This window comes from Pholcus phalangioides, unplaced genomic scaffold (genome assembly GCF_987345545.1).
Source record: "Pholcus phalangioides strain wild (caught in Gottingen) unplaced genomic scaffold, Ppha-v1.0 ptg000003l_1, whole genome shotgun sequence".
In the NCBI taxonomy this organism is placed as follows: Eukaryota; Metazoa; Arthropoda; class Arachnida; order Araneae; family Pholcidae; genus Pholcus; species Pholcus phalangioides.
The window spans coordinates 57941102-57954221 of record NW_028301596.1 but is presented as its reverse complement, the minus strand read 5'-3'; the positions used below and the strand labels follow the sequence as shown (position 1 = coordinate 57954221).

General features: G+C 37.9%; 1 protein-coding gene and 1 pseudogene across 2 annotated transcripts in view; one reads left to right on the top strand and one right to left on the bottom strand.

Annotated features, from left to right (window-relative positions):
- Positions 1 to 13120, top strand: part of LOC149089011 (uncharacterized) — a 478375-nt gene that overhangs the window by 335300 nt on the left and 129955 nt on the right. The window lies entirely within an intron of this gene.
- Positions 2314 to 2676, bottom strand: LOC149089012 (ATPase inhibitor mai-2, mitochondrial pseudogene; annotated as a pseudogene).

Genomic DNA, 13120 nt, shown 5'->3' with positions numbered 1-13120 from the left:
GTTCTCAAACTGTGCGCCGTGGCACCCCGGTGCGCCTCCAACCTTTCAAGTTTTTTAATGATATCTTTTGTTAAACAGCTCTTAGGAGCCGGCGGAGCTCACGGACTAGCGTTGAATTGGGAAAGAAGTGACATGACCATATAGTACGATTTATCATGTTTTCCAACGACGCGACGCTTGGATATTGTGCATAATCACCGCCTAGAGTGATAATTTTTTAGTACTTATTAAATTTACCAACGACGCTTGGGTACTATGTATAATCACCGGTAAAAATGTTTAATTGAAAGAAATTTATGAAACTTACCATAATGTTCGGAGATTATGCATAATAACCGGATTTATCACCCTTACCGTAACATACACACAAATGCTTCAATATCACGAGAAAAATCGGCATTCAAATACACATGATAAAAGTAAATATAGTATCCAGGAAAAAAGAGAAGACGAAAAAAAGGGGGATCGAAGGAAAAAAATAGCTTCGAGAGAAGATGAGCAGCTGTTTCATATCAATGTGTAACTTCTTCTCCCGAACAAACCCCATCTTTACGTGGAGAAGAAGAAAACCTCGAAATTAAGAGGCTTTAAAACAGAAAGAATTTTGACAAGATGCAACTGGCGGCGAATATCTCTCTCTCTTATTACAATACAAAACTACCACCATCAAAAAATAGAAGAAGGAATATTAGACGGAAAGAGGGAGGCGTTTCCACTAAAACATAATAAAAAATAAAACACTAAAACTCCTCGGTGCTCGGAGTCGAGCACGAGCTTAATTCGATTTCCGAACACATTTTTACAGCTTCTTGTTTTAAAACCAAAAAAGAAATCGCTTCGTTTTTATGTTCGGATCTTAGTGCTTTACGGTCTTTTATGTTTTGTTTTTCGATTGATTTCCGCCGTGTAACGTGTGGAATTAGATGGGTGTACACACGTACTAATACAATTACGTTATATTTTCGGCCTTAGGGCTTCTTTATTACCACCGGGATATAAAATTATATCCATGCTATATATTGAAATTTACACTAAACGTATATTGAAAAATATATGTTTATGTTTCGTTAATCAGCTTACCATGAAACTTGCGATCGGTTCGTTAACCAATCAAAAATGTGCGTATGGTAATTTCGTTGTGTGATGCCGATAACCCATAGTCTTGTCTTCGGGTAGGGTTCCCCTGCCTCTGGATGGTCATCGGAAACGAACCTCCTCGAGGGAACACTGTAGACTTACAGATCACTGGAGAATGAATGCTCTATCATTCGCCATGACACCAAATGGACGATGATATGCTTCATTTAGCAAGTAAGATCGAATTTGACAAAACTCGAGTGCTTGTTCGACCTCTAGTATCAGATTTCTTAACTTTTTGTGCTTCACAAACTCTCGTGTGAATGGAATGATGGCCACGGACACAATAGAGTAAAAACAGTGTAAATTTGTTTTTCATTCAAACTCACGGAATCCCTGAAACCTCTCTCTCCAAGGACTGACCCCTGGTTAAGAACCGCTGCTCTATTGGATCGAATTGGCAAACTGCCGGATATGTGTAGTGACTTTAGGCCTCATTTATTGTGTTAGTGGAGATTTCATCTTGGTGTAATTCAGGTAGCCTATACGCATGTGTTTATTATCTAAGCTTCCTTCTTAGCCAATTACAAGTGAATTTTAAATTTGGCTATCACGTTTTTTTCTCCGATCAACCAAATTTATTACTGCAATCGATATATAAAATGATGGCAACATTTATAGTGAAGCTGACGTTAAAAATAACCAACCCCGTGGCGTCAAACTCAGACCTATAATGACAAAATGCAGTGTGTGTGCGCAGCTTTTTTCGTGCCACATGAAGACAACATGGACAAAAACCACTGCGACTGTCTTTCTGAACTTGCTGATACAACTGACACCAAAGGAAGAACATATTCTGCACCCAATTGGGGTGACCAACCTTTTTGAGTGGATTTGTCCATCTATATTAATCGACAATTATGGTGTCATTCCATTTTTCTCGCTAACCCTACATCGTGGTTGGTAAAATGCAGTTTAATTCATATGCGTTTACATATCGAATTCAATATTGTGATATTCAGGAAAGACACCTTGCCAACCTCGGATAGCCATCCAGAACTAGCCACATCAAGGTGACATTGAGATGAGACATGTATTGGTACACAATGTTGGTCATACATGTTCCAAGCGATTACGATTGAAAAAATATCGATTAGAGATCTTTCGCATTTATTACGGCTGACTACAAACTCGATAGTTCCTTCTGTGTATCGATCGAAAATGTTCCTGTTGGGTTTAGAGATCTTTATCGTAGTCTTTGTAGTTGGCTTCTGGCTCGTTCGGGTGTTCGTCGTCTAGTCGCTCCTCCTGGTCGAAGCCTGACTTCTTGTCGTCCAACTCCTTGATCTTCTTCTTGGCGATCTCGATCTCTTTCTCCAGGTCCGAGATGCTCTCCTTTTGGTGGTCGATCTCCTTGTTGATGCGTTCCTTCAGTTTCTGGATCTGCTCGGCCTGCAGCTTGCGGAAGTATTCTTCCTCCCTGGCTGCCTCCATCCTTCCGAAGCTGCCTCCCGCGTCCCGAATCGATCCTCCGGATCCACCTCCGCGTCCGGAACCGCTTCCCCAACCTCCGTTGGTGACCAGAGATCTGATGGTCATCAACCAGTTTTTCCGCCACATTTTTTTTTCGACTGTAAACTGCACTTCACGGTATTTACAACCTCGTAGAGACTCTTCTCTTTGCAGATTTTGATCAATTAACTAGCGTGAAAATGAGTTAATTTGTACGTACAGACGGGCATTCGGATTATAATTCAGCTCGCTATGAACCTTACGCTAACTTGGGCTATGGATGATGACGATGAGGCAGTGAACTTATTTCCTATCCTCTCTAACGCTATGGAAATGGCTTTCTGCAAATTCAAGCACTAAACAAATGATAAGATTTTTCGTAGCGGGTCGCGAGCCCCTCAAATCCATGAATAAGCCTTTGTAAATGTTTGCATTTTGTAGCCAGTTTCAACCTCTTAAAAGAAAAATGTGAGCATGGAGATTGCATTTTGCTTGCAATATAAGGTTGTTAGAAAGAATTTCTACTAACAAGAAAGATTTCCAAAGGTGTCGTCCTCAAATAATTATGAAAAACATTAAGTACATCCATCTCACCCTGAAAGACGTGAAGACGAAAAATTAGGGGTTATTATTAAAGCCGCAAAAAATGATTAAAAATGACAACAGTTAGCTACTCATCGCCTCTCGCCCTTTCTGGCGATATACAGAATGTTCTGTTAGTTCTAATACGACTTTTACATCTCATGAACCGTTCGTCGTAGAGGTATGATTCCAGTTTTAAAAATGCTCACAATGTGTCAAAAAATTACTTTGTGCCAGTTGTGGGAGGGGTAAAGTGAGTCAAAACAATTTAAATTTTCATACGGTTCCCCTGTTCTCTAACTTCCTCTTAACCTGTCTCTTCTGAAGACAACAAAAAAATCGTTTCCAAGTGCAATTTTTGCTGAGATATTTGAATTCAAAAAAAGGAGAAAAGTTGGGAAAGTACAGCAAAAACTAACGGGCAACGCTTTCTTCCCCCATTTATGTTGTTATTTCTCAACTTTTCTTCGATATTTGAATTTGAATATCTCAGTGAATATTGCACTTAAAACATAGAATTTTTGTTGTTGGTCTCACAGAAGAGAAAGAACGACAACTTTCTAATTTGCAGTTAGACGACAAAAAGAACTCTCAAAACTGGTACAGGGTGATTTTTGAAAATGCATTTTTATATTATAACTACACCTCTAGGGCGAAGGGTTGATGAGATAAAGGCCGCATTAGCATTTACAGGATACACTGTATATGCAAAACTTCTTTTTCACTCTCTCTCACGCGCATACACCTTCTCTAGCTCTCCCCTTAACCCCCCCCCCCCAACTTTTTTCTTTTTGAGAAATACACTACAGTTATTTCATATTTCTCTTTCTTTGTCTGTACTGTACCTCAGTGATTATCAGCTTTGGACTACATGGTCTTTTAGTAGTCCCGGGATATAAGTGGGGATCACAGGTGAAAGTCAGATCAAAGGAGAACCACGACAAGTGGTGGAGGGGGCCTCGCAAAACTGCCAAGAAATAAAGCTTTCGAGTGTAATACGGTGGGGGGGGGGGGGGAGAATGTGACCATATGCTGTATTTTGAAAGTAGTCATTTCTTTTAGAACTCTCCAAGACACCATGGCCAAATGGACCCCATGTGGGAATGGCCTTTTATCTCATATCCATTGAGGGTCTACGTGATAAGATTTGGTACTATGATTTTCGAATGTAAGCATGTAAATATGTGTAAAAAATATAAACAACATATATTCACTGACAGACAAAACATATCTGACATTAGTCGGAGGCGATTTGAGGTGCCAATCTCGTACGACGACAGATCACCTCTGGTCGTTGTATGACGAATTCTGACATGCATAACACCAAACATGGCCCTCGCTCTGTCCCTTGCGGGATATAAGCGGATTACCTTGCGGCTGGGCCATGCTGGAAAGGAGAAATTCTGACAGACCAGGGATATGCCACTCGTATACAGGCATCAGGGCCGGAAGGAAAAGGGTGTCGGGGCGATTGCCCTGTGTGAAAATCTTAACGGACTTAACGGATTTTTCAAAACATCCCTGAAATAACTGCTATTTGAAGAATTCTGCAATTGGACCTCAATACAACAAATTCCTATGAAATAAATTTTACGATCGTACCCCGACATAACAAACTCCTATTCAGCATTCTTTGATTTGACGAATTTTTACAAGAGGTTTTGCATATACAGTCGGACCGAAATATAACAAACTCCTATTCGAAGAAATCCGCAATCGGACCTCTTTATAACGAACATTTAAACAAATTTTACGATAGTACCCTGATGTTACGAACCAATTTAACCAATTTTGTTTAACCAATTCTCTTATTTAACGAATTCAGTGCACAAGTTTTATCATTTAACACATTCTCACAGGAATAAAATACAAAAAAAAACATCGTTAAATCATGAAATTCATTAAACTGGAGTTCGTTATATTGGGATTCAACTACTATTACGAGCATACTGCTTAGACTCATTTGGGAATTTTTTCGTGTTTTTCAAATTCGTCAATCACACTAGGTTACTATACATAATCACCAGTGAAAGCGATAAATTTCAAGAATTTATCAAATTTTCCTGGTACGCTTGAGTATAATGCATAATCGCTGGTAAAAGTGATAAATTAATCAAACTTAACGAGACGATTGGTGATTATGCATAATCAACCGTTTTGTCACAGATACAAGATGAAAAGCTCGTCGAATGCACAATAATCCATCTTATGTTAAATGTTATAGCTCACTTATTTTGAACACTCGTCGCTCTCAATTGCAGATCTTGCCCTTTTCTTCTCCTTCTAACAACAAAACTAAAAACTGAAATTAGTTTAGAAATGATCACCCAATTCCATTCTGCATCGTTATTACGTGCACCAAACTTTGACCCCCAAAATTATCGGAAGCAACGACAAGAAACGCCTTTTTTTTTCATTCTCATTCCAGAGATAGAGTCAATAAAGCGAGAAATTGAATCTTTCCAAATTATTCCGCCTTTTCTCACCCGATTTTGTTGCTTTTTCGCCGGCAATTTTCGGAAGCTAAACTAACCAGAAAGTGGCTATTCGATCTGATTCGGGGCTCTCTTCCTTCCAAGTACATACACACACAGAAAACAGCAACAATCTTCTCTCTTTATTTCTGCTTTACCGAGATCCAAATGCGTTGTGTAGTTCAAACACCACCGCCTTTTCTCAGAGAGAGAGAGTTTAGCATTATTCCTTCCCATTTCACTCTTTTATCCCAATAACAAGACGAACCGATCCATGTTTGTTTTTCTCCAGTCACTATTATTCTCGCTTTGCTCTCTCTTGCAACTCCAAAAAAAAACAACATAAAAGTGCATTAGTCTCGCCAGTATCTTCGGCCATTTATTACCTTAACTTTAAAACTCCATTTGGAACGTCAGACATACGTACAGACCCCTTTACCAGCGAGGCTTTTGTAAAAGTTCTTTTATTTTCTCATCCGGATAAGAAAAATGGTCCAAGGGCCGCATCCACAACAACAATAAGAAAGGGGGAGGTTTGGGCAATTTGCCTGCTGAGAATAACCTCCAACACGTGACAAAACAATATGTACTTCAATTTAAAGTAGTCCAGAAAAAAGTAATAAAAAAACACGTTTTTTTTCACTGTCGTAATGTTTCTTTTTGGACACCAAAAAAGGGATTTTACTCCTTTTTTCCCCGTTAAAAAAACAGTTTTAACTTCTCGATTAAATTCTTAGAAAACCCCTTTTTTGCACGTGATTTATTTCGTTGAATGCGGTCTTCTCTTTATTTTATTGTAAGGATATCGAGTCGTTCATTTAAAGTCAAAATGTTCTGCATTATATGTCCATTCTATTTTTTTAGAGAGAGAATTAAAACCTCGAAAGGAGCGACCCGAAAGCATAATCATTTCGCAATGTCTCGAGAAGTTGATGGAGAATTAGTTAAGACCGTGGAAAATAATGGCTTTCTCTTTCGCTTTCTCCGGCTTTCTTTCATGTGGCTTATAAGTTGCGTGTGTCGGTCGATCGTTCATCGGATGTTGTGGTCGTCGTGAATAATTTTATGACTGTGAGAGAGGAAAAATGAACAGAAGAGTTCTTGTGATAGATGATGGCACTCGATTATTTTACTAAAGATGGTAGAGTCAGATTTCCAGGATGTCTGAAGCTGTTTTCGTATTTTCAATTTTTTTAACCCTTGAATTTATGATTTTTTCGAGTTGTTATTCTTTTCATAGTTAAATACACATACAGAAGTTCGGAAAAATAATTTGAAAAAAAAATCTGTTTCAAATTGTACTGCTTACTTTAAAGGCTTTAAAGAGTGCGTACAGGACTCAACAATCGCATATAAAATGAATGTATTGAAGTAGTATTACTTTAACAGGACTTCCTAAGTCGGCCTTTATCTCTTCAACTATTCGCCGTCGGGGTATGGTTTCAATTTAAAAAATTCTCAAATTGTATTCAAAAATCACTCTGTACAATTTTGAGAGCGAACATACAGTGTGTTACAAAATAAAAAAATAATCTAAATTTTTATTTGGTCACTCTGTCTTAAAAAATCCAACCAGATAGAGAGAGAAAGTTGTTGCGCTGTTCCTTCTCTCTGAGACCAACAAATAAAATTCACCTTTCTAAGTGCAATATTCGCTGTGATATTTGAATGCAAATGTGGGGAAGAAAAACATAGTGAGCTTGCCGTTAGTTTATGCCGTTCTCTTCCACCTTTCTCCGATTTCAGAAATACTCCAAAATGTAGGTGGATTTGCTTCGAAGCCGACTTATATGAATGGTTTTCTCGGATAATTTTCCGACAGCTACTCATCGATGAACCATTCCCCGACATCAGCTCGTCAACCAACAATTCACTGTCAGGGTTGTTCGTCGACGCACAATTTACTTCCAATATTAATCATTGCAGAGTAAAACGTTGACGAACAATTCACTTTCAGCCCTACTCATTGAAGAGATAAACATTGGCCCACACAAGTCACTTTTAATGCTATTCGTAGTGGGACAGAAAAATGGACGCACAATTCACTTTTGTACTCATTGGGAAAAATTCATCGGCGCACAGCTCCTTATTAGTTCTACTCATCGGTGGGGGGGGGGGGGGGATTGACGGACAATTGACCGACAGCGTATTTCATCGAAATGGAATATCATCTGTCGATCTCTACTTACGCTGATTTCCATTCGAGATTGATTACGTAAAATTACAATAAGTGTATGAAATGCAATGATGAGCTGCGAATTTCTGTCGGTGACTTTTACGGACACGGTAATTGGATACGTTAACTTGTTGATATCCTGCGACGGCAACATCACACACGAAAAGAGGAGTAGAATTTTCATTAAAATTTAGGCAACAGAATTGTTTTTCTTTTTTATATTTGGAAATTTTCTAGCTGAAAAGAAGACGTTCACAACAATTTCAATGCAGCGATCTACCGCAGCGCCTAAATGACACTTGTACTCCACGTAAACGATCATGACACAAAAAAAAAAAATGAAATGATAATTCAAGACGATCGAAAATGAAAGAACGTTTAATCCACATTGATTGCAATTATTTAGATAATTTCACACGATTAAAATCATCAAATATTAAGTCTTTTGATGTGCAATCGAAGTTGAATTTCCATTTTTGACAAATTCTGCGTCGTTCATGCTCTTTACACCTGAATTTCAGGAACAAAAAAGTACTAATTTAGGAAGTAATACAGTCGATGCTAGTTATAGCGAACTTCCATTATAACGACCAGTGTGACAACTACCAAATCTTTCCCTATTCCGCCATGTTCATTTTTGTCCAATATAACGACCGGTTCACATCATTCAACGACCGAACATTCACTGATTTCTCAATGATTGTTCAACCACCCAGTTTATGTTCGTTTCTTGCAAGGAAATGGACAAAATCCGTCGCCGAGTGTGTTTGATTTTGATGTTTGATGCGTTTAGAAGAAAGCGTGTGAAACTTAGGGGATTTAAAAATAAAGCGATGTCTCACTTATACGAAAAAAACCGGTGGTTAACTAGCGTCATCGATGCAACTGGTTGAACCATAGCTTAGCGCACTGCTCTCACGCGAAACGATTGGATGGAGGATGTTGGTGTTTTGTCCCTTTGCTTAGCATTCTGTTTTATTTTTACACATGATGGCTAACTCACACTTCCCACGTCGTAGAATTTTCATGTTATTCTAAATTGCGTTGCCCACTTTCAGGTAAGTGAACTTATGTTTTCATGCCGAAAGTTATTCATTCCACATGGCTATCGTAAATGAACAGAACGCTATAGCTTTAGACCTCAAATTGTAAGTTTTGGTGGAAGTCGAATAGAAATTGACGTCGAGAGCCGAATCTTTTTCGGAGGAAAGCTAAACTTCATAATTTTTTAAAAAACACTCGGTATAATGATTTCTCAATATAACGTCCGTTTTTCGTGGAGCAAAGAGGGGTCTTTATAACGAGCTTTCTAACAAATATCTAAACAGGAGAAAAAAGCTTAAGTAATAGAAACACGTAAATATTTTTCATTTTGTATCAAGCACCGATTCCCCCAATTCATGCATCGCAGAGAATTTCCATATTGACTCCGAGAAACCAAGATTAACAAATGGCCGTCTATCCGATGGTATCGCGACCCGAGAATTAATTAACTTCATCTCACTTGCAAAATTAATTAATGGATCGGACCAATCAATTCAAAGATATACTGGGTGTGTTTCAGTGTATTAAACGAAATCGAGCTCCTCTCGAGAGGAACAAAAAAAGAGACTTTCCATTCTCCTTCTCCAGATGGAACGAAGAGAAATGTTTTCCGAAGGCCGAAAGATCAAACTTCCAATGTTGTTTGTTTGCTGTTGCGCTTTCGATTCTTGCCAAAATCACTCTGACTTCTTCTAACACCCACCCCAGACCGTGTGTACAGTAAACACACACACACATACACTAGCTTCAAGTTGGATTTCCTATCGGGCTTAAATAGGCTTTACTTCCAGCGAAAGTTGCCATCACTCAAGAGAGATTCCCAGGGATTAGTCGCATCGTTTTAAGTACCCATGGCTAATCAACCCTTTTCTTCGTTATTTGAACAGCCCTCGAATGATTTCGCATCCGAATGTCTCCCGTATCTCCTTCGATTCATCCGAACACCTCCATCCTAAAATGTTCCATTTATTTTTCGAAGAATATCATTTCGCGACGTGTACCAGTATTTCATGATGTTTCGTGGTTACCGGAAAATCCATCTAGGTCTGCATTCTAGGTCGGTGAAATTCAACGACAGGAAAACTCAACGCTGTCATATTAGGAGAGAGTGATTACGGACATATATAATCACCTACTATAATATATATAGCAGTGATTCCCAAACTTTTTGAAGCGTGACCCCTTGTTGACAAAAAAATATATTTGTGACGACTACCTACAAAAGATGACCATATGTCCCGATTTTTTTTTTTTTTTTTGCTAGTAAATGTGTTGTCCTGAAAGCACTTTTCGGAACGCTAGTTTTTGAATTAGGCTATATTGACTTTTAACGGTGTTCAATTTTTTTTTTTAATATTATATAAATGGAAAATTTGATCTTTTGTCCTCCTTTTCAGGTTTCCGGAATTATTTTTGTTTTTCCTTGGAGATTTTTTTTCACTCTGAAGTATATGTCTCTTGTCCCCCTCACATTTTAACACGCTTCGACCAATTACCGTTGAAATTTCAAGAATTCTAGACCTCAAATTACCTCGAAGCAGGACACATGCTTTTTTAACCATGCCCGAGCCTGCTCCAGGTTAATATGAAAAAGACAGTCCGAAAAAAAAACATTTCTGGAAAAAGAAAACCGCAGCAACAACCCTTTTAAGAACACCGTTGTTTGCTCACCAACAGCTAATGTCATGCATACTGAAGTGGGGAAGAAAGAAAATGTTACCTCTTTTCCATTCAAAATTAAGAAAATAGGATGCGCACGACACTCAATAATGACTCCTATAGTGAAATCGCTTCTGGAAAGAAACTATACTCGAGAAAGAAAAAAATAACTTCTGAGGGCAGAGAAAGATTCTCGCCTTGCTCCAGACAAAGTAATAATACTGACCAGACTGTGTATATTTCATTATAAACGAGAGGAGACGGGTCGTTATTGTTCTATTTTTTTCCCTTTTTTACAGCGGATCTCTTTTAGTTGGGGTGATTGCGAGTGGTGTTTTTCTGTCAGTATAGTAGCACCATCTATTGTGAAAATTGGAAAAAGGTGGAGTTACCATAACTACGCGTACAAGCGTCCTCCTTTCTCAGTTTTCGAATCTGGTAACCCTATATACATGCATATCCAACTTATTCGTCACTCGCACGATCTCTTCCCCAAAAAATAAGAAATGTTGTTTTTCGCGATGTCGTAAAAATTCAACGGATCGATAAGTCGTTTTGTTTTGTTTTCGCAAATATATTTTTCCGAATTTGAAGATTCCAGAACACACATTCGCATAGAGGAGGTGGATTTGTTTCCTCTTCTCCCACGGGATGCCATTCTGATGGCGTAAGTCTTCTTTGGTAAGTAATCCCCGCAACCGAAAATCAGTATCGTATAAGAGAGCAGCATATATACTAGTATACGTACCAAAATATATATATGTTCGCCCAACATATATAAATCGGAGAGAATCGTATGCTGCTCGTCGTGTCGTATATCTTTTTTTTCCGCCAAAACGGATGCCATAAAAACGAGGACAATCTGTTTCGCCATCGTACCCCGAGAAAAAGAATTCATAAGAAATTGGAAAAAGAAAAGTAAGAAATAGAAATGACAGAAGTCGGACACAGAAACAGAGATGTTCACAAAATGAATGGAACAACAAGAAAAGTATTGAACGGGAACAAAAATAGAAGAACTTTCTTTGGTTGTTGTTGTTGTACTCGCTTTGGGCCACTGTTTCCCGCAAGGGTTTGTACTTTCTTATTTCTTTTCTTATCTTCGTGATTGACTCCGTGGATTTCTTTTCTTCGCACACTTGAAGCAAAAGAAAAAAAATACATCGAATCATCAAGATTTCTAAAATATTTTCTCAAGATGCCAGATTTTTTGTACTTTTTTCTCTTCGGCGATTCGGAGACGATTATTTTCGATTCGAGATGATTATTAGTATCCCTTTTCGGAACCCTCTGCAGATGGAACTCGTAACTCAATTGATATGTGGATTTCAGCCTCTTTTCTTCAACCTTTTTCTAATGGCGGACCTGATTTTACCTATACTCTATATTTTATTATTATACATGCGAGAGCTTCGAGTCGGGACACTACTGCCACCTGTCAAATAAAAATTACACTATCTGTGATAATTCTTGAAATGAAGTTATTTATTGGTTTAAAACCGGTGTGCAGATTGAAAATAAATACTAAATGGTATTGATATTAAATATATGCACCACAATACTGGTTCTGTTATGATTATGTGTTTGTTTCCCTTAAGATTTCAGCAATTACTTTTCGTGGGCCGAATATGGATATTTAGTTGACAGTGAAACTAACAGACAAAAGGATATTTTGCAATGTACATTTTTTATTACTTATAGATGGCAGCAGTGCTTCCCAGTGTAAGAATAATATATTCTCTCTATTATTGACCACGGGAGGAGCATTCTACGGGAATTCGTGCTACCACTTATCAAATGAAAACACAATTACCTGTAATAGTTTTTGAAGTGAAATTTGTTACAATATATTATTATATATGTGCAAAAGCAGTGTTAAACCGTAACTACTGCTGCCATTTATCGAATATAAACCAAAAAAATGGTTGCAATTCTCCAAGTGGAATTTTTTTATTAGTTCGTAACCGGGTTTCCGAATGAATGGTATGATATCAGTTTAAAATTTATGGTAGTTTTTCAATTTCAAGCCTCTGATGCGAGCCAATGTCTCATTTGAAAATGAACCGGCAACAATCCTCAAACCATGGCAATGGAAAACCCATTTTTCCGCTAAAAATATCATCTATAAAAAGTAGTTGGGCAGGATTGAACATGTGGTATTACGAAAATTGATCACTGATGAGAGAGAGAGAGAGAGAGAGAGAGAAATCGCTATAAAAAAGTTTTTTCAAACAAAACAACAGAAATGTTCTTACCGCACACACAATGGAACGTACACGTTTCCATCATGTTCATTATATATACATTTGAAAATTATTTTAGCTGTAAAAACGTCACCTATGTTTAGCTAAAGCTCTAAGTTTAGCTGTGGAAACTATTGCAGGAGCTCTTTAGCAGCAGTCCACGCACCCCCTTGAAGTCCTTGGAAAGTTTTTGGGAATTCCGTGAGTTGAAACGAGAAAACAATAAAATTATTTTTACATTACTATATACTGAGTACAATTCTTTGAAGGGCTTCGTGGCAGGAGGGGTTCTAAGAAGTTCTATTGTAAAAATTTTAATTCAGATTTGAATTCGCTTATTCCATACACTTGTG